We start from the raw sequence: 27,139 nt of genomic DNA, 5'->3' as shown, positions 1-27,139 counted from the left end.
GAAACATCACCAAAATGTTTCCCTAATTGACATCTCAAGAATCAATAATCCCAGGTTTTGAATGAAATTCAGGTTAAAATTGATCAAAATCAAACTGTGACATGAGCTGCGTTCCATCAACTGTGCCTAAGTTAATAAAATGCTGGCAATGTCACGAAATTGAAACCTCATTTGTTCACAGTACAAAACATGACATACAGTACAAGCGATGCCGATGTTGAAGACCACCATCAACATCGGCATCGCAGCTACCTGGCTGAAAGAAGTTTTCGGGTTCGACCAGGAGCCCCCGCTGGAGCGGACACACCGCACGTTCCAGCAGAGGCACAGACCCGGGGATCGTCTTCGCCCCATCATCGTCCGGTTCTGCAGCTCAATCGATGCCGCCAACATCCTCCACCGGGCTCGAGACCTTCAGCTGACCAACACCAGTGGTACGAGGATCTCCGTGTTTCCCGATCATACGCCGAAAGTGGCCTGGGCCCGGGCTGCTTTCAACGCAGGGAACCAGGAACCAGCTACAAAGCATGGAAGGAGTTTGTTACGGTCTTTACTACCCGGCCTGTCTTCAAATCACCTACAAGGGCGCTGAAAGGAATTTTCTCTCCGCTGAAGAAGCCCAAAGCTATGTCAACACCATGTTGAACTGGTGATGTTAGTACAAAATAATACACTGTATTTCAAGGCTCTCATATTCTGTTTATCTGTCAACTAAAACCTATATCTGGTATAAGGTCATCTTATCTCATTCCACCTGTCCACTATGGGTCTCAAAACAAAACACTGTAACTCAATAATTTTTGAAAGAATATATTCACATAATTCGGATACTGCGGGAGCCTCTCTCCCTATAGTTGCTGCCTCCATTGTGTGGCAACAACTTGACTTCCCGAGTATTACACTGCTCTCTCCTCCGAGGAGACTATTTGGTGTTTCAGTGTGCATGGGGTTCTGTGTGTATGTGTGTGTGTGTGTGGGGTGTCCTGGCCTCTGCTTCGTGTACTTTAATCCGTTCCTCTCATATAAATGTGGTCTGCCCACCTGAATGCCAGCTCCTGCTCTGGCATGCCTGTACGTTTAATCTTCTGGAACATTTGCGGCATGGGCAACCCTGTTAAAAGATCCAGGGTCTTCTGTCACCTGAAGCGGCTCAACTCTGATGTAATATTTCTTCAAGAAACCCACCTCAAGCTCAAAGACCATCATAGGCTGCAACCCCCCTGGATTGGCCAAGTTTACCACTCCAACTTCAATTCAAAATCCAGAGGGGTTGCCATCCTAATCAACAAGACTACACCCTTCTCATGTACAGACATTGTTGCTGATAAAGACGTCAGATTCATTATAGTTGCAGGCACATTGATGCAAACCAAGGTGTTACTGGTAAATATCTACTCGCCTTCCTTTGAAAGCGTTGAGTTTCCCAACAGATTACTCAGTATCATTTTTCACCTAAATACCCATCAGTTAATACTTGGTGGCGATTTCAATTGCGTACTGGACCCAGCACTAGACCGCTCACACCCCCGGACTTTTTCTCTGTCAGCAATGGCCAAAGCGTTCTCGGACTTTGCTTCCCAGAGCGGCCTGATCGACCCTTGGAGACTTCGCAACCCCTTGGTCAAAAAGTTCTCATTTTTTTTCCCAGGTACACAATTCATACTCTAGGAGAGATTATTTTCTCATAGACAACTCTCTCAAATCCTGTGTCGCTTCCTCTGATTACCTAGGCATCTTAATCTCTGACCATGCACCCCTATTATTAGACATTCAATTGGCTACATACCAACCCTCCCCTCGCCTATGGAGGTTTAACTCATTACTGCTGGCAGATAACACATTCTGCAACAAGATCTCTAACTCCATTGATGACTTTCTTTCGTTTAACAAAAACGACTCTACCTCACACTCATTGCTCTGGGAGTCGCTGAAAGCAGCCGTTAGAGGCCAAATTATTTCCTACTCCTCTCACTCCAGGAAAAAATACAACACCAAAGTAAAAAAAAAAATCTCTTCGCTGCCATCTCCTCCCTTGACCAGCAGTGCGCATCTGACCCCTCCCAAGAACTTTTCAAGAAAAGCTTTAAACTTCAGACCGAATTTGATCTTATATCCACCGAGGATATTGAGCGCCTACTACTACAATCGCGCGCTACTCACTATGAACAAGTCCAGTCGTCTACTAGCACACCAGTTAAAAAGAAAATCCACCTCCCGTCTGATACCCAAGATCTGCACCGAACCAAACAACCCCACTACTGACCCCGTGGAAATAAACACCATCACCACCAACACATCATTCTACCTCTCCCTTTACAAGTCTGAATTTCCCTCAGATAATTCAGAGATGACTCAGTTCCTTGCCAACCTCAATTTCCCAACCATCAATTCCGACACTGTGATAGCTCTGGATTCTTCGATTTCCCTTGAGGAATTACACTCCGCAATCAGAGCCATGCAATCCATCAAAGCCCCTGGCCCCGACGGAGTTTTTCAAGAAATTCAGCACTAAACTTGCACCCCTACTCCTGGCCATGTTTAATGAATCCCTAGAGAAAGGTACACTTCCGCCCACGCTGCGGCAAGCTTCAATAGTACTCCTCCTCAAAAAAGACAAAGACCCTACCGCCTGTGGCTCCTATAGACCCCTAACCCTTTTAAACACTGATGTTAAGATCTTGGCCAAAACGATCGCTCTTCGCCTGGAAAGAGTCGTCCCCACTATTATTTCGAAAGAACAAAATGGCTTTATTAAAGGGCGACAATTATTTTTCAACACTTGCACCCTTCTCAATATTATCCACTCCTCTCACTCCGTAACCTCACCAGAGATTGTAATCTCCCTGGACACTGAAAAAGCCTTTGACAGGGTAGAATGGGAATACCTGTTTGCATTACTGAAGCAATCAAATTCAGCAGCTGGATCAGATTATTATACTCATCACCACAGGCCATTGTCCACACAAACAATATTCGTTCAGACTACTTCACACTACAACGGGGGACCCGCCAGGGCTGCCCCCTATCTCCACTCCTCTTTGCCCTGGCCATCGAACTATTGGCCGTCTCATTACAGTGTTCCACTCTCTTTAAAGGCGTTATCCGTAATGGCATCGAACACAGACTATCGCTATATGCGGATGACTTCTTGCTCTACCTAACTGACCCCGTATCTAGTCTTCCAGCTATCCTGTCCATCCATGACACATACAGCAGTTTCTCTGGCTACAAAATCAACATTTCTAAGAGCGAGTGTTATCCCATTAACACTTTAAGTTTGCAACTCCGCCAAACGGACCTCCCCTTTAACCTCAGTAGCTCGGGGTTTAAGTATATCGGCATCAATGTGACCCGTTTATTCTCTGACCTGTCCGCCAACTTTACCGCGCTCACTACAACCCTGAAAACTGACTTTCTTAGATGGAACAGTTTTACCGCTCTCCTTATTTGGGAAAATAAACGTGATCAAAATGAATGTTCTGCCGAGATTCCTTTACCTGTTTCAATCTCTTCCGCTATTCCTTCCGAAACTCTTCTTAGACTCTTAAGACAAAATGATCAGCTACTAGCTATTTTTGCAAAATAATAATTACCAGTGGGCAAGTTTTGAAGGTTAGGGAGTAGGAAGAAAATGGCTTGTTTTGAGTGATTGTAAAATAATGCAGCACTGTACAAAACAGAATCACCTCTACACGGTGGCGGGCTATATAGCCACAATATATTATTGGTATTTAATATTGATTAATGTACAAGTGGTAGTTAAGGTGTGAGTTCCTTGGGAGTCCAGTCGAAATATGTAACAATGTGCTAACTGCAGTCATGCACCCATACCCTTCTCTACACAGAAACATTTGCATACTCTATTCTTTAATAGCATGTCTTTGCAGCGGCCTCTTCATCAGTGTGGGTCTTATGCTGGCTCTAACTCGACGTCTCACCAGTTGCATCAAAACGAAAAGGAGCAGAACCTGAACACAGAGAGATATTTTTTTTGCAATGTCTTTTTTGTTGTTTTAAATATTGCATGGGACAGTGAAATTGAATATGAGATCTGATGGTGCAGGTCGCATTGAACTGTCATAGTGTAACTGCTACTCAATCTAGCCTGATATTCATCAGGTATTCCATATCTACTTCTAGAAGTCGCATGAAACCAAGGAAGGTGTGTAACTGCAGTCTAAATCTGTAGGGTGAATATAGCCAAAGTGACCCATATCTGACATGAAAGACCAAATCCATCGTTTTTTTACTGTGAGAAATCCGAACCATGTCACATATAAGGAAATCGAGTAATATCTTAGCCACTTAATATCTGTTGTCTGAAGATAGCAAATGACAAGATACATGTGTGTGTGTCACAAACTGTCATGCATTAGGTAATAGCATGCAAGACAGAGACGAGGGAGAGAGAAACGGGCAACAAGAGAGCGAGAGATAGAGAAAGAAAGACAAAAAAAAGAAAGAAAGAAAGAATGAAAGAAAGTTATAAAGCACAATACAGTGTAGTATTTCCAGTCTCTCTCCTGAATGTGGAACACCCTGTTGTCCCTTTGGGTAAGAAGCCGTCTATCGCTGACACAGCTCAGGAGCCACAGAGCTGAAAAACAGCTGACCCGTGGGCCAGAGAGGTAATCGGTACAGTCATGGGGTGTAAAATGAGCAAATTAAGGAAGGATGGCGAGACAAAATTAGCTTATGTGCCTCACTGCTCGGGAGCCTGCCTCTGTAACGAGTGCAGGAAGTGCGTTCCAGAGAAAAGGAGCGTGGTACAAAAATGTTCTATTTCCAAAAGTCTTCGTCTTGTAGTGATGGGCATTCCGACTCTTTCAAGGGAGCCGGTTCTTTTGGCTCCCAAGTGGCTCCTCAGATTTTTTGTTGCTTAAATCAATTTATTACCAAATTATGTGTAAAATGAATTACTAAACATACAATATATCAAATGTTTATTATTTATATGGCTTTATTAATTTACTCAACATGGAACAGAGTTCAAAAATACAAATAATACCAAAAAACAACTCATTTAGAAAAAAAGGTCCAATCTCTGTGTATATTATTAGAAAATTTGCAACTATGTACAGTGAAACAACACACCACAACATCAACAAAACATCACTCAATAAAATATGAATTGAATTAAATGGGTAGACTGAACACTTGGTCTCCCACCAGCTCAGTGGGTCTGCACTTTGCACAGTCTACACTCTGACTTTGAACTATCTATCACATTAAAATGTGTCCAAACTTTGCTATGTTTCCTGTCACTCATTTTCCTCACCTTTCCAACTTGTTGAGTCTTGCAAAGTTATCTCTCTCTCTCTCTCTTGTCTTGCTCCCTCCCATTCGTGTACTGCTGCTCACTGCGACTGCGTGCTGTGTCTGTGACACCTCCCCTCCCCCTCCTGCCCTTGAGACGCAGAGGGGGGAAGGGGAGGGGGGGGGTGTCACAGACACACCATGCAGTGAGCAGCAGTACGGGAGGGAACCTGCTTCACAATTTGTTGTCGGAGGTGCGCTTCACACCTCAGCCCTGGCACTGATAGGACACCAATGTAGCAATGCTAGGAGGAGCGATACCTGCGTCTCTCTTCTTAAAGGAGCCATGCGCTCTTACAAAGTTACTTAAAGACATCTCTCAAGATCGCGTGATGACAAAATATATATAGATTAATATTAAAATTGGACAGCTTTTTGTCTGTTTTGCCAAATAAAGCAAATGCATTTTAGCTGTTTATTTTACAATATGAAAATTATGTACACCAAGAGACAAATCTATAAGCTGGTTTGGAATGTCTGGGTCTAAGGTAGGCTTTTTAACAGAGGTTTAATAACAGCGGTTTTGAAGCAGCAGTCACAACCCCTGTGGAGAGTGACTTATTTGTGATATTAAGCAAAGAGACCCCAAGTCTGACTCAAGCTTCAATAGCTCTTCTCTTAAAGAAAAAACCCTCCCCTTCTGTGGTACATATTTACCTCTGTCTGTTAAACACTAAAGGTTTGGCCAAAACCATTGCTCTTTGTTTTGAAAGTGTTTTACCCAGTATTATTTCAAAAGAACAACACAACTTCATTAAGGGTCGCCAACTGTTTCTCAAAACTCGCACCCTTTCAGATATATACTATAATTTAAATTCACTTCACTCACAAACTTCACCAGAGTTTGTCATTTCTCTAGACGAAAAGGCCTTTGACAGGGTAGAATGGAAATACTTATTTGCGGTATTGAAGCAATTTGGCTTTGGAAACAAATTCATCACCTGGGTGAGTTACTGGTGATTATGCTCATCACCACTAGCCAGTGTCCAAACAAACCCACTATAGCAGGGGATCTGCCAGGGATGCCCCTTGTCGCCACTCCTCTTGGCTTTGAACTATCTCGGCATCAATGTGATGTGTACATTTTCCGGCCTCTTGTTTGCCAACTTTACCCCACTCATCACAAGACTGACGTCTGATTTTCTGAGATGAAACAACCTGCCACTCTCTTTAATTGGAAAAATGAATGTTTTGCCGAGATTTCTCTACATGTTTCGATCTCTTCCTTTATTCCTACCAAAACATTTCTTTCGACAAAATGATAAGTGCCTACATTTGGGGTGCAAAGCCTCCAAGGATCCCCAAATCACTACTACAAAGATGTACTGTGAAATCAATTTGCTTTACCAAATTTCAAGTTCTATCACTGGACAAAACACACGATAAATTGCAGTAGTGGATTGATTCCACTGACCTAGCCTGGTGCAGGCTGGAAGCCTAGTCCTGCTGCATCTTCCGTCACTGCCTTAATACACTTCTCTCCTCCAACCAAGATCTCAAGCCCACCAAAAAAACTCAACTCAGGAAACACTTTAAATTTGCAAACACATCTCCCTAAGTCTAGTCCGCAACAACCACGTGTTCCCTCATTCATTTTTGGACTCTCAATATGGCATCATAAATGCATACGATGTTTCCTTGATTTGCACTTGCATTTGTACTTTGTACTTCTAGTCTATCAACACAAGACAGATTGCTTGCAAACCAATTAGCTAAATACCTCCAAAACAGACACTTTACCTTTATCAATTTTCAAGGTTTTTTTCAGGACACCATTAAGACGGATCGTTTCTGAGATTTATCACCGCATCCTGGATGTAGGGGTCAAATTTACTTGAAAAAAAGGGCCTCCTGGGATGGTGTGCATGGACTACAACCCGAGATGGACTAGTGGGAAGAGGTTTACACAAACGAATTACTGTTTTGTCCTGTGCTCATCCTGCACTCATCTAGTTTAAGGTTATACACAGGGTCCACTTCTCCAAATCGAGGTAGAGGTAGAAGACAAATGTGACAGATTTGAACCCACACTGCAATCTGGGCAACATGTTTTTCTCTTGCTCCAGGTTACACAACTACTGGTCTGGTTCATCTATCATGTCCACCATATTGGGAACACAGTTTCCAACCTTCCCCTCATATTGGCATCTCGGGGACTCGATTCTAAACATTTTGCAAAAAAGGATCAGTTTCACATCCCTGCTTGCCAGTGAACTGCTCTTACAGGGGAAGTCCCCTATCCATCCCTCTGTCTCACAATGGCTGAAGAACACATGTTCTTTCTTTAACTCAAGACAATTAAATACACAATGAGGGGACACACTGATAAGTTCTTTCACAAAAAGCAACCATTTTTATTTTACTTCACACAGCTACTGGTCATACCAGACTAATGACTGGAAACTTGAACTCAAAATAATAGATCTCTTGGTTATGTGTTTCTTTATTACAGGCGGGCCAGGATAGGGGTGTTTGAATGTGGGGTTGTGAGGCTGTTGGGTGTGTGGTTGTTGGGATGAAGTTTCTCCCCTTTTTTTTTTTTTTCTCTCTCTCTTTCTTCTTCCTCTCCCCCCTTTTGTCTTGCCCATGATGCGTTTTGCAACTGCTGGGATGGTGGAATGCTGCCAAAACTGCGCAAATGAGATCATCGTTCTTACCTCATTTATGTCATTTAAATCTCCACGGTAACATTCATATGTCATTTTACCATATGAAGTACTAGCTGTGCTTAGTTGCTGTCACTCTGTTGGTTATCCCTTTTCTTTTATTTTACATGTACATCACATATCCTTGCTCCCATTGTTTTCATTCTTTTTCTTTCATTTCTTTTCTTCCCTTCTGTATGTATAAAATACAAATGCAAAAAAATACAATGCTTTCTTCAATAAAAGTAATTAGCAAAAAGAAAATATATGTTGGCCTATACATCTAATCCCCTATACAGGACTATGTATTTGCCAAACTGTTGACAGGGTGTCGAAAGAAAAAAAATAAATCTACACGTTAAACAGATTACAAAAATATAAACAGTATTTTCAGTATGATGATATCCATCTCCTCATTCTCTCTTTTAATCCTGTTAATCCCTCATTATTCCTGTCTTCATCTCTTTCATTTGATCCCTGAAATCCGCCTCTCTCTGGCTCTCTCTCTCTCTCGCGCTCTTCATTATTTTTATTCAATTGGTTGAGAGTTCACGTGGGCAGATTACAAGCTTTTCTATGAAAACCTCTCAATAGGAAGGTGCAGCTTTGTGTCTGTGCGTGCGTGCGTGCGTGCGTGCGTGCGTGCGTGCGTGCTTGCGTGCGTGCGTGCGTGCGTGTGTTTAATTCAAACAAAAAATGGTGTGGAAAGGTTTCTTGAATGTACAGTACAACCTTCTCCTGACTTTTTTCAAGAATATAATTTTTATTATTTATTTATTGTCCCTAAATATCTGTTTATAGAATGTTTACAAAGATGTAAATAAACATATATGATATATAATAATTAGTCACGTAACCAATGGCATGTGCTGACTAATAACGATACATGTAAATGCAGCAGTGACACATTTGGGCGTTGAATAAAGACAAAATACAATTACTGTTTCATTTAAACATTCCATATGACAGAGATTTTGATATCTGTCATCTTCCTATGTGTAACATAACAGCAGCTCCTGAAGCTTCCTTGGAGTTTGTAATGAGCCATAAAAGAGCTCAGCTGTATCAATGCATATACGTATGTGAATATCACACACATACACACACAGACACAACCTCCCTCAGGAACAAATAAAGCCATATTGTCTCTGGTCTGATTGCTGTGATAATTAATGTAGCAGATGAGCAGAAAAACACTGAGACCAATTACACCAGCGAGCGAAATGAAACAGAGGAGCAGTAAAGAAAGAGAAAGAAAGAGATGGAGGACAGTGAAAGGAAAGAGAAGCTTTTGATTTTTAATTCATCTCGGAATTGTAGATTATCATACAATTGAAGAAAGAAGATGTACATTTAAATATATCGTATATAAGTATCGTATAATGTTGTGGATTTTCAGTGACTAAGATTTCCCACTTAGCAGGGTGACAATTAAAATGTATGTATCTTTTGTTGTTATTCTCCTTTGATGTTTTCTGAAGTTGTATTAGGTGTTAAGGTCATTTACATGGATTTAGTTTCCAGTTCAATTGGATCTAGATTTGGACTGGATTCCTATGAGCAGTTTTTAATTAAGGAATCAATTTGTTTTACATTATGTTATTCAGAGTTACCTGCACTTAATTTAATTTATTTCTTTCTCTCTCGCTGCCTCTCATTTCTAACATAACATATTTTTTAAATGTTGTCCAGGTGTAATTAAAGGCAGCATAACCACTTTCACCTTCAAAGCCTGGAAACATGTGGCAACTTGTTAATTTACTTCCTCCACCTCCTGCTCCTCCATCTCCCTGCGGGGAACAAACAGGTGTGCTGGGAGTCTCCTGAGGCATAGGGAGGCAGGAGACTTTGCTTAAGATGAAGTTGTATCTATCTATCTATCTATCTATCTAGCTATCTATCTATGTAATCGTCATTGTACTATGAATTGCATAACGTTTTAGTGTTGTAGTTGGCTCACTACTACCTAATCAACCCTCATATGTCACTGCAGTATAGAAGTCAATATAATATCCAGCTTTGATCAATTGTTATGGGCTTTGAACAGCTCATTGTAGTATTAAATCCTCATGTGTATGCTTCCAAAATACCATATACACTTGAATTCACTTCACTATATAGAATGCTGTATGTTTTTTTCGGTATTTTTGACATTTGATTGTCAAGTGACTTATGACTGTTCAATATTAAATCAATTTAGAAATAATAAGATGAAATTACCTAATGATACTTTTACCCAGGTTTCCACGGTAACCGCTGACTGTGCACTAAAAAAAGAAGGGACTATAATCTCAGTACAACATACTCATAAACACATTAAAATACACATAATATGTGGAGTAGAAATTAAATTAAATTCATCCCATAACAACCTTTTATATCTTTGATGTCAACTTTTCATTTAGAAAATAAACATTATTTGGTTATATTTCAACATGAGAGAGGTTAAAAATTGATCATAATGTTCAGAAAACAAAGTCCTTCTTCACGATGAACTTGGTGAATACATTTTTATCATTATCATTTTCATTGAATTTAATTTTTTCATTTGTTCCCTGAAAGACTGCACTGGAAAAAAAAAATGAAAGTAGAGACAAAGATTTCAGACATTGAGAAGAATGACCTTTAATTATATTTTCTCACGGCTCCTGCAGACTGTGTGATTACAGAGACCTCATAAGTTCACTGTGTGTCAAACTGTGTGAGTTTAATAAAATCCTAGTGTCAGTCTGTGTCATAATCACAAGCAAATCAAGTTTGATATAAAGACAGCTACTCAGCCAAAGGTTTGCTCCCTCTCTCCACCTCTCTCTTTCTCTCTTAGGCCTGTCTCTCTCACATACACACGCACCTATTTTACCATCTTTCCCACTTTTTAACCTCAACATCCTCATGAAGTTTCACACTGTTTTTCTATCGGTTGGTGTATAGTCATAAGTAGATCCTATATTGGCATAATTTTAGCTAAATTAGCTGTCCGTGGATGCGTCTCATAGAATTGAAAATAGAATCAGGCATGTATTTACACTTTATACTTCCATCAATAACATGATATTTTGTCTGCAACAACCCAATAGTTTTGTGTGTTTTGGGAAAGCATCTGAAAATGCGTCTGCAGCAAAAGGGCCTGATTTTTATTTTTTACAGCCCATCTACACAATCTCTCTCTCTCTCTCCTGTGTGCATGTGCGCTCACTTGTTCACTCTATTTCTCTCTCTCTGTCTCTCTCTCTCTTATATGTGCATGTGTGCTCACTTGTTCACTCTATTTTCCTCTCTCTGTCCCTCTCTCGTGTGTGCATGTGCGCTCACTTGTTCGTGCTATTTCTCTCTCTCTTTCTCTCTCTGTCTCTCTCTCTCTCTCTCGTATATGCATGTGTGCTCACTTATTCACTCTATTTTTCTCTATGTGTCTCTCTCTCGTGTGTGCATTTGCACTCACTTGTTGATTCTATTTCTTTCTCTCTCTCTTTCTTATGTGCATGTGTGATCACTTGTTCACTCTATTTTTCTCTCTCTGTCTCTCTCTGTCTCTCTCTCGTGTGTGCATGTGTGCTAACTTGTTCACTCTATTTCTCTCTCTCTCTCTCTCCCTCCCTCTCTCTCTCTCGTGTGCATGTGCGCTCACTTGTTCATTCTATCTCTCTCTCTCTCTCTCTCTCTCTCTCTCTCTCGTGTGCATGTGTGCTCACTTGTTCACTCTATTTCTCTCTCTCTCTCTCTCCCTCCCTCTCTCTCTCTCGTGTGCATGTGCGCTCACTTGTTCAGTCTATTTCTCTCTCTTGCTCTCCATAAACACCCTGACATGTTTGCTGGTTAATTAAGGTGTATAAGTCTTGTTGTTCAGTTCTGTCACATACAAAAAGATGATAATAGAGTGTGTGTGTGTGTGCGTGCGTGCGTGCGTGCGTGCGTGCGTGCGTGCGTGCGTGCGTGCGTGCGTGCGTGCGTGCGTTTGTGTGCGTGTGTGTGTGTGCGCGCGTATATGCAAGTGTATGTGTTTCTTTGTGCATGTTTGCTCTGTGCCCTTTAGTGTGTGTATGCATGTGCTGTAATAATTGGATGAAGGTTGATGCTGCATAATAATTGGACGTCTGAACTCTAAACACAGTGACAGCAGCAGCAGCACAGCATTCTGGGAGTTTGGTTGTGTTTGTAGTAAAAGAAACAAACAGTGATGATGTTTACGCTGTGTAAGTGTAAACACAGAAAAAAACACACACATGTACAGCCTTTGTTAAATTGTATCTCACTGTCTGGCTCTTTGTCTCAATTTTAAACTCTCTCTTCCATTTTTTCTCTTTCTCTCTCCCTCTCAAACAGTATGTACTTTTTATTATTCATGCAGAAACATATTTATAAATAAACTACAATTTGTACCACAGACCATAATGCAGTAAATAGGAAACTATAGCAATATAAGACTGCTTTACATCTGTACATAATTATGTATTATATGCCTTTTTCATATTATATACATTTGAAATTGCTGAGGGAGTTGTACTTCCTCTCTTTGACAAAATAAGGTTTTAATCAGTATTTTAATCAATATTTGCATTCATCATCCAATTGGTGTTTATATTCATAGCTATATGTATAACATGTTACACATGTTATAACAAATAAGTAATAATGATAGTCAAATGAGAACATGTTTTCCATGCCTTGTACTTGTTGTATTCATGAAAATTAAATTTCTATTTTAACATCCTTGATCTTTGATATTGTGTTTAATGAAGTATTTAAAAACATGCGGGTATAACTGGAGGTGGGAAATGTAAAGCTGAAATATGTAAATATGTAAATTTAATTGTTAAATGGAAAATTACCAGAAGATCTTTCTCTGCAGTTTGGCTGTGGTTTATTTATTGTTCTGTGCTACCATCTACAGGTAAATACTGGTACTGCTCTCTAGGAAAATTCCACACAGGAAAATGTTTGTATGTATGTATGTATGTATGTATGTATTTATGTATTTATGTATGTATTTATGTATTTATGTAATTTATGTATTTTTTGGTAGAGGGTGAGGCTACAGAGTTTGCACCAATACATGCCAATAATTTGACTGAAATGGGATGATCAAACATAATAAAGATAAAACATATAGGACACAAACTTCATAAAAAGAGAGAAATCCATTGAAAGTCCATGATCCATTCTTATCAAGCCTATCGCACTTGGTAAATCACAAACAAGGCCCCTAAAGCAGTGTTAATGATGTGGTGTGCATGACCTAGGCTAGCCTATGAAAAAGCTGACTTCATAGCGTTAAGCCCCCAGTATAGCTCAAAAGACAAATAACAGGCTATTGAACACATTCTACATCACAGTCTTTACAGTCTGGCATTTTGGGCCCTCAGAAGATTTTCCTAGATCTGATTCCATCAACGGGAGACACAAAAGAAACATGTCAATTTTTGGATTCCTATCAGAATGTCACAAGGATTTCTTAAATTTTTTAAAAATGGTGTGCAGTTAGAACTTCCTTTTGGCTTCACTTTTGATACCTCCCCCTGCTAGTAGCAAATATTACATGTCTCATGATGTCTTATGGGCATGTGAGACATGTGACGCAGAAATGTCACACTTTTTTCTCAGTTTTGTACAAATATGGCCAAATAGTTGTAAGTTCTACATGACCTAAACCAGGGGTCCGGAACCTATGGCTCGCCAGCCATATATGGCTCTTTCGATGACCGCATATGGTCACCACATACGTCACCAACACACGCCTCGATACACGCTTCTCAAAAATCTTCCTGGATTACTCGACTTAGCTTCGAAGCCTCGACACGAAAGGAAACATCACTAGCTCGCATGCGGCTCTCTGCCGGCTGACGACCGGCTGATCATCGACCGGCTGATTTGTATGTAACAAATAGAAAACAAAGACCACATGGAACGCCAAAGTTTCTATATTTCAAAAAAAGAAAGGTTTTGTTTGCAGCAAACATCTACGCCTTTCTTTAACCACTGGTGTTGAATATAAAATAGCAGCCAATCAAAACGTGAGTCTGTTGTCCTCTGTATGGATGAGTGTTAGTGGTGTGATGTCAGCAGGGAGATGACTTTTGTTGAAGATGGCTTGTCCACATGTACTCATCTTCACAAGTGCCTACGCTTCAAAACATTACCAACCCTGTCAGCCTCCATCATGGTTATTATTATACAATCCAAAGAACACCATATATCTGCGCTGCTTTTTTTTCCCTAAAGACCTAAACATTCCTCTCATGGTTGAAACCTCAAATCCTGTTATGTGTTTTCAATGATTACATGTAAGGTTTCCATCGGACACCACGCAGAGCTGGTAGGATGTGTCATCTAAGTAACACTTATTCTTTATCTATAGCTTATTCTATTCAGCCAGAGTTGTGGTGTCAGGTGGGAATTGAATCAGTGGAACACAGAGCAGAGGCAGGAAAAAAAAAAGAAGATCTGCCTTTGTTTTACAGCTCTGATTAAAGGCATCTTCACCATGTCATACCTCTGATGTAAATGACATGAGGCCAGTGGCACTCAACAACATTATTAATAGCCACGTCAAACTTCTAACAACAAATGAGGTGCAAAGATAGATATTGGATATGTAGATACATACACAAAAAGATGGATGGGTGGATGATGAATGCTTGGATGCATGTATTAATTGACTGATAGATGGATTGATAAACAGAAATTTGCACAGAATGACAGATAGCTTGATGGATGGATGCATAGAATGTGTGATGGATAGATCATAGATGGATCCATGTCTGATGGATACACAGAATGATGAATGTATGGATGGATGGCGTATGGATGAAGGATGGATACAAAGAATGGTGAATGTGTGTGTGATAGATACATAGAACAATCATCTACATGCAGTAGATGATGATGAAGTATGGATGAATGGATGATAACACAGAATGATGGATGGATGATGGCTGGATGCATGGATGGCATCATGGAAGGATGGATACATTGGATGGATTGGGGGAACAAATGATGGATGACTTGCTGAACTCTTTTTGTCGTGGATGATTGAGAGTGTGAAAAGACAGAAAGAGCTTCTCTCTCTTTCTGCTCCTTGTCGTGCGGTTTAATTTCCCCCAGCGCCGGTGCTTCAGCCGAAATCTAATTTGAGTAAAAAATGGCAATCCAGCTGTTCGGTTGACAGAGCCCAACCAAAACATGGTTTTCTTTCAGCGCAAAAACATGCGGCGGCCATCTTCATCTGCACATCAATGGCTGCTGAGCGGAGGCTGAGCACTGCTCAGGGTAGTAATTACACACTTTTTTCTCTGTGGATGTGTGTGTGTTTTATTTTCAGTGTGTGTGAGTGTGTTGCAGTCGGGGTAATTTGCAGTCCTCCTCCTCCCCTCTTCTCTCCATGACGAGTGAACCAATACGCTGAAAGAATGAAGTTATTGAGGCTGCAGTGATTGCAAAGGGGAGGGTGGAAATTATTCAGTTGGTGCTTTCTCTCCGTTTCTCTCTTCCTCTTTATCTCTCTCTCCACTCATTTGCTTTGTGTCATCAAGCAGGATGAGATGAACCGAGAGTTAAATGCTCCCCCCTCCTCCTGCTCTTCCTCCTCCCCAAATTTATTATGCAAACAGAAGTGGTTAATTGTCCACATATTTGCATGCATCGAGTAAATGAATTATACAAGGGCTCTGTCGCTTAGCAACAGTCCAGGTTGAAGGGAAGAGGGGGTGTGTGGTGTAGAGAGGCGAAGGGGGTAAAGTTTTTGATTGGAGGATCAGGGTTGACATTGAGGTGTCACTGCGTATGCTCAGATGACAAAAATGTCTGATTTGCAGCGATGACAAGAGAGAGGGGAAGAGAGTGAGGGAGACAGAGGAAGAGAGAGAGAAAGAGAGAGACAAAACTTCCTCTTTCACTTCCACTACTCACCTGTTTGTAAAGGAACTCCATCCTCAAGTTCATTTATGGATTTGCTCAAGATAGATGAACCTGTAATCCATTCTGCTTTGTGGTATTCATCATGGCAGAAAAACACTTACAAAATTACTCTTTTTTGAGTTATGTGAAACTCCAGGCCAATCAAACTGCAATTGCAATGTTCTGTCAAAGAAAATCGTGCTTTAAATCTTACTTAAATTATTAAAATACACTGTTCTAGGTGGCCAAACTTGATGACTCTCTTTTTGGTTACATTTTGACACAAGATGACATTTTTCTACATTTGCATATCCATAATGACCTGTTAGCCTCCTGACTGATGACCTCTGTAGCAGAAATGTAAACTCCCTGGCATAGCCTAGGCTTGGTTTGCATCACTGCTTTAAACAATACAGATTTGATTGCAGTAAATATGTTTGTTTGGTTAAAAACCTTGACGTAGATCCACCTAAAATCCCTGCTATTGTTTTCCAAAGCGTCAACAAAGACTTATACAATACATTGAAATGTTCATTGTGATAAATGTGAAAAACTTAAGTCAGTAAATCAGTCAAAACCGGAATATCGCTAACTTGAACAATGTGAACACAATATGGCACACCTCTCTTTTCTTCTGCTTGTACAGTCAGAACATTTACATCCTGCAATCATAAGGGGCCAAAGCAAGAAGTACTGGAACCCTATCGTTCTTTGAGTTCTGTTTGTACTTTGCTTTGCCAACTCCTCTGCCTTATATTTAGCAAGCATAAGCGTTTTTACCTGGTGTGTGTCCTGTAAAGGTTTTCCTGTTGACATTTCACATCTTTTCTAAACATTGGCTGTTTTGTGAATTTTTGTCAACATTTGTCTTGGCCACCATTTGTTGTTCTGATTATGCGAGACTTCTCAAAGACATAGAGTTGTCTGTAGACCTGGAAAAGCAAACATGAGAATGGAGATCAACCATTGCACTGGGAATGTACAGCATGAGACAAAACACTGGTGGCCACTCAATGGTGACCCCTCACTGGTGACGCAACTTGCCGAGTGATACTTAGACCCATTACTCAGGCAGTGGGAGGTATCAGAAATAGAAAAGACAAAGACAAAGACAAAAAACACCAAAATAATCTGTATCTTCAACTCTTTTACAGGAGATATTTTCAGCCTGTGTGGATATTTTGGAGAAAAGTGTGTGAAGACTGATGAAGGGTATTCCATACCTTCGCATAAGCACGTAAAGGAAGTGTTTACATGTGTTCATTGATAAGTTTTAAGTCTCAGCCATGATGCCGTGAGCATTATGGTGTAATATTTTACTAAAATAATATTCAAATTCTTATATGCAATTTCGGCTTTGAAGCAGTTCTCCAGCAACCGTATTAACTTAATTTTTGCCCTCTCTGAATTTCACAAGTTCCCAAATATGAAAAGATTTTAGCTGGAAGTCGTTTGGCCCCAGATGATGATGTCATATACACTGTGGGGTTTTTTTTTGGGATGAAATCCTTTCAGTATCATTGGCAGATTTTGAGTTGGAAGGAGATCTATGTTGGAAAATGAAGAACTGACTGTGGTGAGCTCATTACTGATTGATTATTACTATCAACCAAGCCTTTCCTCATTATCACTTCTTCCTCTGTTTAAGGGCTTTTATTGCTCATCATATATCATTTTTTGTGCTAAGACTGAGTCTTTGCAGGTCTGCCATTTTTATGAGCCTCTTAACTGCTAATGTCATCAGTCTTCCCTGCCTCTAATTGGCCCTGAGCCCCAATTACCTCAAGTGGTTAGCACCTGCACCCCCCACCTGAGAAAAGACAAACGCGAAAATGAATTATTATTATTAGAGAGTTATGGAGCCATTGTGGTCGTTTAGTTTGAGGTGTAAAATTTTAGTCATTGTCAGGAGCGTTTCAGGGTGTCAAACAGTGTTGAAATGTGAGTCATTTAGCAGTGTGAAATATGAATTATGGAGAAAGAGCTCCTGTGTTCACAGAGAAAAGTGTAATCAGTGACAAAAAGCTACTTAGTGATGAATTTGACAGCAAATCAGCAGCTGTGTGAACGACAGTGCAGCAATTTACAGTGAACAGAGCGTGTGTGTGTGTGTGTTCAGGTGTTATTTTCACTTTCGTTTTCAGAAGCAATGCATTAACCGTCATTTCTATTATTTCACTTATCTTTCATTTCCCACCTAAAAAGCTGCACTGTAAAAAAAATGCTTGATGATAAATTCTGGCTTGTGGAAATTTGAAGATTTCTGTATGAATCTCATGCTTTCCCATGAGCAGTGTCTCACAGGATTAATTTCAGTCTAGCATAGAGTAACAGAGTGAGAGTGAAAGGACTTTGCCGAAAATAAAAAAGAAACAATGAAAGAAAAGATGGACGCCGCTGGAGTTCCACCACAATACATGAACTGAACATAACAACCTCCCTGAAGCATGTGGAACTGATGTTTTCGGGACCGCTGAAGGGAGAGGGCCAGGACAAAACGCACAGGTATCTTCTACCTTGAGAAAAAGTATGACAAAAGCTGCAAGATTTTTGCTCGCTACAAGTTTCAGAAGATACAGAGAGCAAACAAACCTTTCAAACTGATTTGAGACTACTTGTGAAACACCGTACTTGTGCTAATAGTGACAAAATGTACATATATATAAATGCATATGTTTAGGATTCATTCATCCGCTGTGAGCGAGAAACTGCTGAGCGTCGACTCCGAGCTCACACTGGACAAACAGGTGGATATCGCCTGGCTGTTGACCAACTGGTCAACAGCCTTCAAAGAAAAGAAAAGATTGGAAAGATTGAGTCCAAGGGGAGAAACAGTCAGTGACAACACAGCAAAAATTGGAGTGTTGAAATTTCAGAGTTAAACATTTCAGAGTTGAATTCAACTCTGGAAGTGTGATTTTAACACATTATGAGTTAAATGGTGCTCAGTGTTGGAGTTATTTGAGAGAATTGATCACATCATTGGGGGACATTGAGAGGACTTTGCTAATTTTTCCTCGTGTCATGCAGTTTTACACGGTAAGTGGAATTAAGTCAAACTTACTGAAAAAATTCTAAACTGATGCTGTGAACTGCACTACGTGCAACCAAACAGCTTTGGAGGATATATGCTATACAAAGCCTTTGTTTGTTGCTTGGACTGAACAGTGAATGTGTCTCAGTGATTAGCTCATTTTAGCTAGCTGTCGATAGCAGCTAACTAACTGCTTCAGACTTTATCAATGATTTAACAAATCACATGAAAGCACAAGGCGATGAAAAACAAAGCCTTACATTTTTTATGTATGAACTGTTGATTGGCGCTGGCGCTAATGAGCGTTTTTTTCTCTTGTGTTGCGCCACTTTGCCGCATGGTTGAACATCAAAGGTGCCGCTAAAGAAAAAAAAAAAACCTGTTTGAGCACACCTGTGTCACATGTCTAGTTGTCTGTGTGACCGGGACTTTGCCTTTACACGAAAACGGAAACTGTCTTTTTCCTTTGCGTTCTCAAAAGGTTCCACTCTGGAAGCAGGTTTCAAAAGCTTGCGTTTGCAGACCCCGAAAACGGTGGTGTCGTGTAAACGAAAGGCCAAGACTTCTCCGTTCTCGTTAAAAACGCTTCCATGTAAACAGGGCCTTCGTTTTTAAATTTCCATCTTCATGTTAATTTACTTTGTTCTTGCATGTCTCAGTGAAAATGCTGGTCCACGTCAAGTAAAACCAACAGAAATACGTGAAGTTGGATGAGGTTGCAGGACAGTATAACTTTCTGAAATTTAATGACAAAGGTATGTAATTTACTTGCATGAGTAATAATTTTAAAAAGGTTAAAGAAAAAAAAAACTCATTGTGGAAGCTCCTTAATGTCATGCAGACTTTCTTGAATGTGGATATATTGTGTAACAGTTCCACTAATGCAACTTGTCAATTTTTTGCAATACTTATACAGTGGTTAATTAAGGTATTGAACATCAGTAATTTGCAGTGAGGAGAAAGGAGCAGTGCTGACTTAAAATGTATATTCAGTTTCATTTCACAATTTTTCCAGTCATTGAGAAGTTTTGCCTGCCACCTGGTGCCAAAGTTAATTACAAGGATGCTACAGGGACAGAAGTTTATGCAGAAATATTCAGTGACCTTGTTGGACAAGGCAACGTGTTACTGACAGTTTTCTCTGATGATGGTGAGGTACCCAGCCAGGTATAATCAAGCATTCTGCATGTTATGTAATAAAATTACTGTATATTAAATTTTTCCTATCATTGTCTTAATTTTCAGAGTTCTCTGACTTGTCTTCTGCTTCTGAGATGTCTGACTCAAGCTTCAGCTCAAGTTCTTCAACTATAATCATGGCTGCGACCCCCCGCAAGAGACTAAGATTGGATGAACACAATGCAGTATCTGCTAAACAGGTTGAAACAAAGCTTGACCCGTGTTTTTTTTTTACAATTTCTTTCACCCAAGTCTCCACAAAAGTGTACCAAGTTTTATATTCTCTTTGTCAGTTTATTTTGTTTTCTCTTTGTTTTTAATTAGTTGATTGAAGCTGTCCTAAGAAGCAAGTCTGGAGGTGAAAAAGTACTACAGGAGTACCAAGCAACAGAAACCCTGACAGATGCCACAAGAAGACAAATGGTTAACATACTGGTGGCTCACATGATTGATAATCATGGGTATGTGTATTTCATGTCCCTAATATTTGTGTTAAATAACCGTATGGTCATTGCATAAATTTAGATGACCAATATAATATCTCCTCTCAGGCACCTCCCTACCAAAGCGATCAGAGAGGAGTATGCTCTTGGGATAGTGACGGTATTCCCCTCCCTCTAGGATCCATATGCCAAGAAAGGCTATGTAATAGTTGTGATATTATTATTTGAATAACACTTGTATGTTGTGACACAAACCTGTGTGCATGATATTGACATTTAAATTCTGAGATTTCTTATGAGTCGAGTATGATGATAAATTTATAATTGTTATTGCAGGAACATTTCTATGATGCTGCAAGCAGCACAGGATACATTTCTTGGCGTCTGAAAACTGTCCAAAGGAAGATTTGTCGTGGATCTCCAATGCCACCAGATAGCTCTATGGACACTTCTCCAGGGGGCCCAAATCTCCAAAGAACTGTGAATGTTGAAAGACAGCTCGATGGGGATGCTTGCCAGGAGGCCATGTCTTTGCTCAACCATACCACAGACAACTCTGTGATTTTCCAGAAGATGAGAGAGACCTTTCAGCACCGTCAGAAGCTTGTTAATGACCCAGGCAGAAGTGTTGACGTCCTTTTCACCTTCTCAAGATTCCTTGATACAAAAGGATTGGTAAGTAAGGAATTGTATATTTTGAATGTCTTGAAATTTGTAATAACTGTTTAATTTCTTAATGGTGGACCAAGACTTCACTCTCCTGTTTGGTGATGACACATCCTCCATGCTGCTTCAGAATGGGATGTTTTCTTCAAACTAAATGTCATAAAAGAGGCTAAGCGGCTCACTTCAACACCAGAGTTGCGTCGCTTGGTGCAGTTGGCAGACAGTCCCCCAGGAAGTGATCTTAAAGAGGCAACAAGTGAGTTGTATTTTTTCGCTTGTTTTAAAGCAATTTGGATATACAGTAGTTTCATTTATTATTATACATATGATTAAAATTAGAACACAAGAATACTTACATTACATTACAGTCATTTGGCAGACGCTTTTATCCAAAGCGACTTACATTACATTACCACCCTTCGCAGAGGGGGGAGCAATTGAGGGTTCGGTGCCTTGCTCAGGGGCACCTCGGCAGGGGCTCGAACCGGCGACCCTCCGGTTCCCAAGCTGAAGCACTACCCACTGAGCCACTGCCTCACTATACACAATACTTGTGACTAGATTTGTTTATTCTTGTGTATCCCTCACAATTGACCTGCTTTTTGGGATGAATATAAACAATGGATGGAAGAGTGTCATAAATCTCATAGTCCCTCCTTGTTTTCATTGGAACTCAAATAATTAATTTTGAAGAGTTCTTAGTTTATTCTTGTGCCTTTTTATCCTAAGCCTACGACCAAGAAATGGTGTCTCTGTTGTTGCTGATACATCTCCTTCACCTGCACCAGGCGGACCGAAGTCTCCAAAAATCAGTTCAAGTGATGCAGTTGAGAGGCTCGTAATCTTTCATAAGGTAATTATAATATTATGGTTATTATAATAATTTTGCAAGTCACCTTCTCAGCTGCAAGTGTAAATGAGTAACGTGTAAATACCCAGTCAGAAGATGTTTGAACAATCATTTTTACTTTTTAGTTTTCTCTTTGGCTGCAGATCATTCTTGTGAATAACTTTTTCTTGTTCCTTATCTCAACACCAGTCATGCTGCAGTCTGGAGGAGCATCTCCGTAACCATGAAGGTCAGCAGCCATACCTCCTCGCTGTTGGGCGTCAGAAGAGCAAGATTGACAACTTCTACATCGCCATGGATAAGCATCTCATTCCATGCCAGGCAAACTGCTCACTCAGGGCATTTGATGAACTTTTCAAAGCACATTTTGTGTTTAATTTGTCTTATGATGCTCCATTAGTAAACTTCTACACATTCTTGCAGACAACAGTGTATAACATTGTTGTGGGTAAAATGAAGGAGTCACCCAGAGTGAGAGACTTAAGAGCCAGACTGCTTAACCAGCCAGTACCACTCTTACTCTGTGAGTAAGAGGCTAGAAAAATGTTGGCCTATTTTTTGTGTCAGAAACTGTATGCCAGTGTGGCGTACAGAGCCATCAGTAGGGTGATTTACCTACATATTTTTATTATTTACATGGTTAGTATGATTTACATTTAGTACAGCTCATGTTCAGAGTGTGGTGAAAATGGTATGTGTCGTTTCTGGAAAGGAAAGCTTGATTTATTGTTCGAAAAGTGTGGTTATTTAGCAGTATGCAGTGTCTAACTCCGACCAGCAGAGGGCTTGTTCGCTACACTGGGTGTTCAGGGAAGTCACGCGGGAATACGTTCAGAAAACGAGAACACAGAAGAAGTTACTTGTGTGAGTGTGGCGAACTGCGTTGTAAAATACATATTTTGGCTCTTTGCAGGTTGAAGGGAGAGTTGGAATTGTGTAATTGGGGAATGATATGTGTTATGAGTGGGTTTATAATCCCGTTCGGACTTTATGTGTTAATGTTTATAAACGTTACTTGTTCAACCATTGTAATGCATTGTAAACGGCTAGCCAGTATTTAGCTGGTTGCTGGTTATTTAGCTACCTCGAGCACGTGTGAGGCTGGAGAGGAGAGCTACGAGCTGGTCTAAAGAGCCCGGACTGCTCGTGTGTAGTTTATAGATAAATAAATAGATAGATAAAATATTAATTAAATTAATAAATTAATTAAAATGTTAATTAATAAGTTATAAGTTAATATGATATTAAATAAGTTAAGATATATACATGATAGGTTGACTGTATTTTAGAAAACAGGTTGATGTTGAATGTACATGATAAACTGAATAGCAATGCAACAGCCATGATTATTGTTGGAATGTAAGAGTAGATGTTCATGATTTTTCTGTTATAAAAGAGAATACGTTCAGAAAACGAGAACACAGAAGAAGTTACTTGTGTGAGTGTGGCGAACTGCGTTGTGAAATACATATTTTGGCTCTTTGCAGAACAAAATAAAAGACTTTCAAATTAAATGTGTAGTGGAGGACAACTTCACTGTGTACCACGCTACATATTTTTGTAGCAGAGGATGGTTGATTCAGCCCACGGACCAGTCGCATCGAAGCATAGACGGACAGAGCAGAGGAGGACCATGGAGGAAGCAAGGGACGAAGTAAGCAGGATACTGCTGACGCTGAAGGGGGAGGAGCTCATTTTCCTGTGTGAGTATCTAAAGTGTAACGCACCTGTGACGGGGTTTGCCAGCATAACAAGACGCACCCTCATCAGGTTGGCGGAGACGACGTTAGATGAAATCGAGGAGGGTGAAGAGTCCGCAGAGGCGTATCTGCAGCATGTACTGTCCTACCTGGCCTCTCTGAAGCCAACACCAGGGGAAACTGAGGCTGAGATTGTAGTTCAGGAGACAAGTGAGTTAAATAAATTGAAAATGCAGCACCAAAAGTTACAGCAGCAGATGAAAGAGGAAATTGGGGTGTTGGAGGAAAAGATCAAGCAGAAGACACAAGCAGCAGGAGGAGACACGGTGCCTGTCATCGTGACCGCAAAGAAAGAGGACACTAGGGCCGCCACCACAGCATCAACCAGACTGCCCGAGGTGACGCTGAGGCGAGAGTTCAGTAGAGAGATAATGGGACAGATTGGTGAAGCTGGTCAAAAGGACAAATTGTCCTACACAAGCCTCATAAACCAGATTGAGTCTGGACAGCGGAAAGGACATGGAGAAGCGGAGATCATTGAAGCAGTCACACGTGCTGTGAGCCCAGGTCTTCATCTACGGGAGATGTTGGAGATCAAGCGAGAGTTGACACTGCACACCCTCAAGACCATACTCAAGGGTCACTACAAAGTGGACTCCTCATCCGACCTACTGCATCGCCTGATGAACATGACACAAGATCCAAAGCAGTCAGCACAGAATTTCTTATTCAGAGCAATAGAACTGAAAGAGAAGCTTATGAGAAAATCCAGTGATGATGATGCAGGTGAAGAAGGTGAGCTGTTTAGTCCAGCACTAATTCAAAGAAAATTCCTCCGCTCCATAGAGACTGGTCTTTACAGTGATGCGGTTAAGTTCCAACTCAAGCCGTATCTCAGTAACCGTACTGTCACAGATGAGGTGTTAATTGAGCGAATCAGTGAGGCTGCAAACGTAGAACAGGAAAGACAGCAAAAATTGAGAAAGACAATCATAAACAAGCCCCCAAAAGTCAGTGGAGTGCAGGCGGAGGTGTCTCCACCTGACTCCTCAGCGGCAGCAGTTGACACTGTTACTCACCGTGAAGTAGGGGGGAAGGGTAATAAAAGTCAGGGACCCAAGACAGAGACAGACCCAATAGAAGCGCTCAGGGCTGAGGTTCTAGAAATTAAAAAGTTAATGTTACAGACTGTGGAGGCCACACAAGCTAGACCAACAGGGAAAACATTCACACCCAGTCGCAGTCGGCCTAGAGGTTGTAGGGCGTGTCAGGAAGCTCAGATAGGTGACTCCTGCAGACATTGCTTTAAGTGTGGGCAGGAGGGGCATCTCTCTAGAGGATGTCGACGGACTAGAGAGCAGCAGTGAAACGAGACTGGGCTGCCGAGCCGGGACCCTCGGTAGCCCGTGAATCATCCAGTCTCAACATGCAGCAACCTGTCCCCCCTCCCGCATTGCCTCAAATCTCATCAGTCAACTACCTCCCACCACAACGCAAGGAAAGACTCATCAAGTTGATAGCAAAGAGACACACTGTCCAGTTCCAGTAGTAGCATTATGGGACTCAGGCGCTCAGGCGACCATCATTAATGAAGAATGGAGAAAGCTGCACTTACCACACAGCACGGTACGACCTTGAAGAGCCGACATTGCCAGAGGGGGTAGTGATAGAGGAGGGTCTAGTCAGTGTCCCCAGTAAAAGGTCAGGTTATGTACCAGTCCCCATCGTCAACACAAACAAACACAGTGTAACCCTGACCCAGCGCACTGTTTTTGGTCACCTGCAAACAGTCAAAACTGCCTATGCGGCCAGTGTGGAGCAGATAAACGGAGGAGTGGGATTGAAACCAGTAACTAACACAGCATCAGCCCCAGGTGACAACTCAAAGAAACATAAACCAGCCCGGTGGGACCCTCCAGTTGACCTTAGTCACTTAAAGGAAGAGCAGAGGAGGATCACAAAACAGCTGCTGAGAGAGGAGTGTCACGCGTTCGCATACGACGATGATGATATCGGCTCAATCCCATCACTGAAACTCCACATCACCCTGCACGACACCACCCCGGTAAGAAAAACCTACATGGCAGTCCCAAAGCCACTACACCAGGAGGTAAAGGAATATATCCAGGACTTGTTGAATCGAGGCTGGATTACTCCTTCACGCTCTCCATACTCCTCACCGGTCGTGTGTGTACGAAAGAAGGATGGGACTTCAAGACTTTGTTGTGACTATAGAGAGCTGAACAAAAAGTCAGTCCCTGATCGCCACCCCATACCCAGAATTCAAGACATGCTTGACTCCCTCACTGGCAGCTCCTGGTTCTCCGTACTGGACCAGGGGAAGGCCTACCACCAGGGGTTCCTGGACAAGGAAAGCCAGCCCACCAGATAACCACCAAAAGACATTGAATTCTCTCATAGACAAGCTGATAGAACCTCCCCTTCTCGGGTACCCAGAGATGACCCAACCATTCGTCCTTCACACAGACACATCTCAGGAGGGATTGGGAGCAGTACTTTATCAGAGACAGAATGGCAAGATGGTAGTTATCGGCTATGGTTCCAGGACTCTAACACCACCTGAAAAGAACTATCATATGCCCTCGGGAAAATTTGAGTTTTTAGCTCTAAAATGGCCAATATGTGAACGTTTTCGGGATTATCTTTATCATGCCCCACACTTTGTAGATATACAGATAACAATCCTTTAACGTATATCCTCTCAACAGCTAAGCTTAATGCTACTGGTCATAGGTGGGTGGGTGAGCTGTCCAAGTTTGACTTTTCCATTAAGTATAGGCCGGGAAAGAGTAATGCAGATGCAGATGGCCTATCCCGCATGCCGTTAGACATAAATGCATTCATGACACAGTGTACAGAGGAGGTGGGTCAGGAGGTGTTCAGTGCAGCAGTGCAGGGAGTCAGTGTGCAGGGAGACACCCCCCCGATCTGGGTAGCGACAGTCCCCATAGAAACACTAGACTTAGTGAGAGATGCGAGTGCACACCCTCGAACCAAGTCCTTGACATCAGAACAGATACGAGACAGTCAGGAAAAAGATCCTGTCATAGGCAGAGTCCTACATTACAAGAGGGACAATCAGCACCCATCCAGGAGAGCTCTAAAGGCAGATCCGGCGGGCGTCAGAGTATTAATGAGACAGTGGGCAAAGTTGTATGTCAATGAGGATGGGATTCTCTTTAGGAAAGCAGGAGATAAACAACAGCTTATCCTCCCAAAAGAGCATCATCAAACAGTATTCCACGAGCTTCACAGAGAAATGGGACATCTCGGGGTTGAGAGGACTTTGAACCTGATCCAAGATCGATTCTATTGGGCCCGTATGTACTCTGACATAGAACACTTTGTCACCCAAGACTGTGAGTGTCTCAAGGCAAAGCGACCCAACAAAG

The 27,139-nt window shown here is 41.3% G+C and overlaps 1 pseudogene; it reads left to right on the top strand.

The window, feature by feature from the left end:
- Positions 1-208: 208 nt before the first annotated feature.
- On the top strand, positions 209-22,557 carry LOC143012741 (uncharacterized; annotated as a pseudogene).
- Positions 22,558-27,139: the final 4,582 nt, after the last annotated feature.

The sequence above is a fragment of the Genypterus blacodes genome, unplaced genomic scaffold, assembly GCF_046128005.1.
Source record: "Genypterus blacodes isolate CSIRO-AG114 ecotype Tasmania unplaced genomic scaffold, CSIRO-AGI_Gbla_v1 ptg000154l_1, whole genome shotgun sequence".
Taxonomy (NCBI): Eukaryota; Metazoa; Chordata; class Actinopteri; order Ophidiiformes; family Ophidiidae; genus Genypterus; species Genypterus blacodes.
The sequence above is the reverse complement of the archived record's forward strand: the minus strand, read 5'-3'. Positions and strand labels throughout refer to the sequence as shown.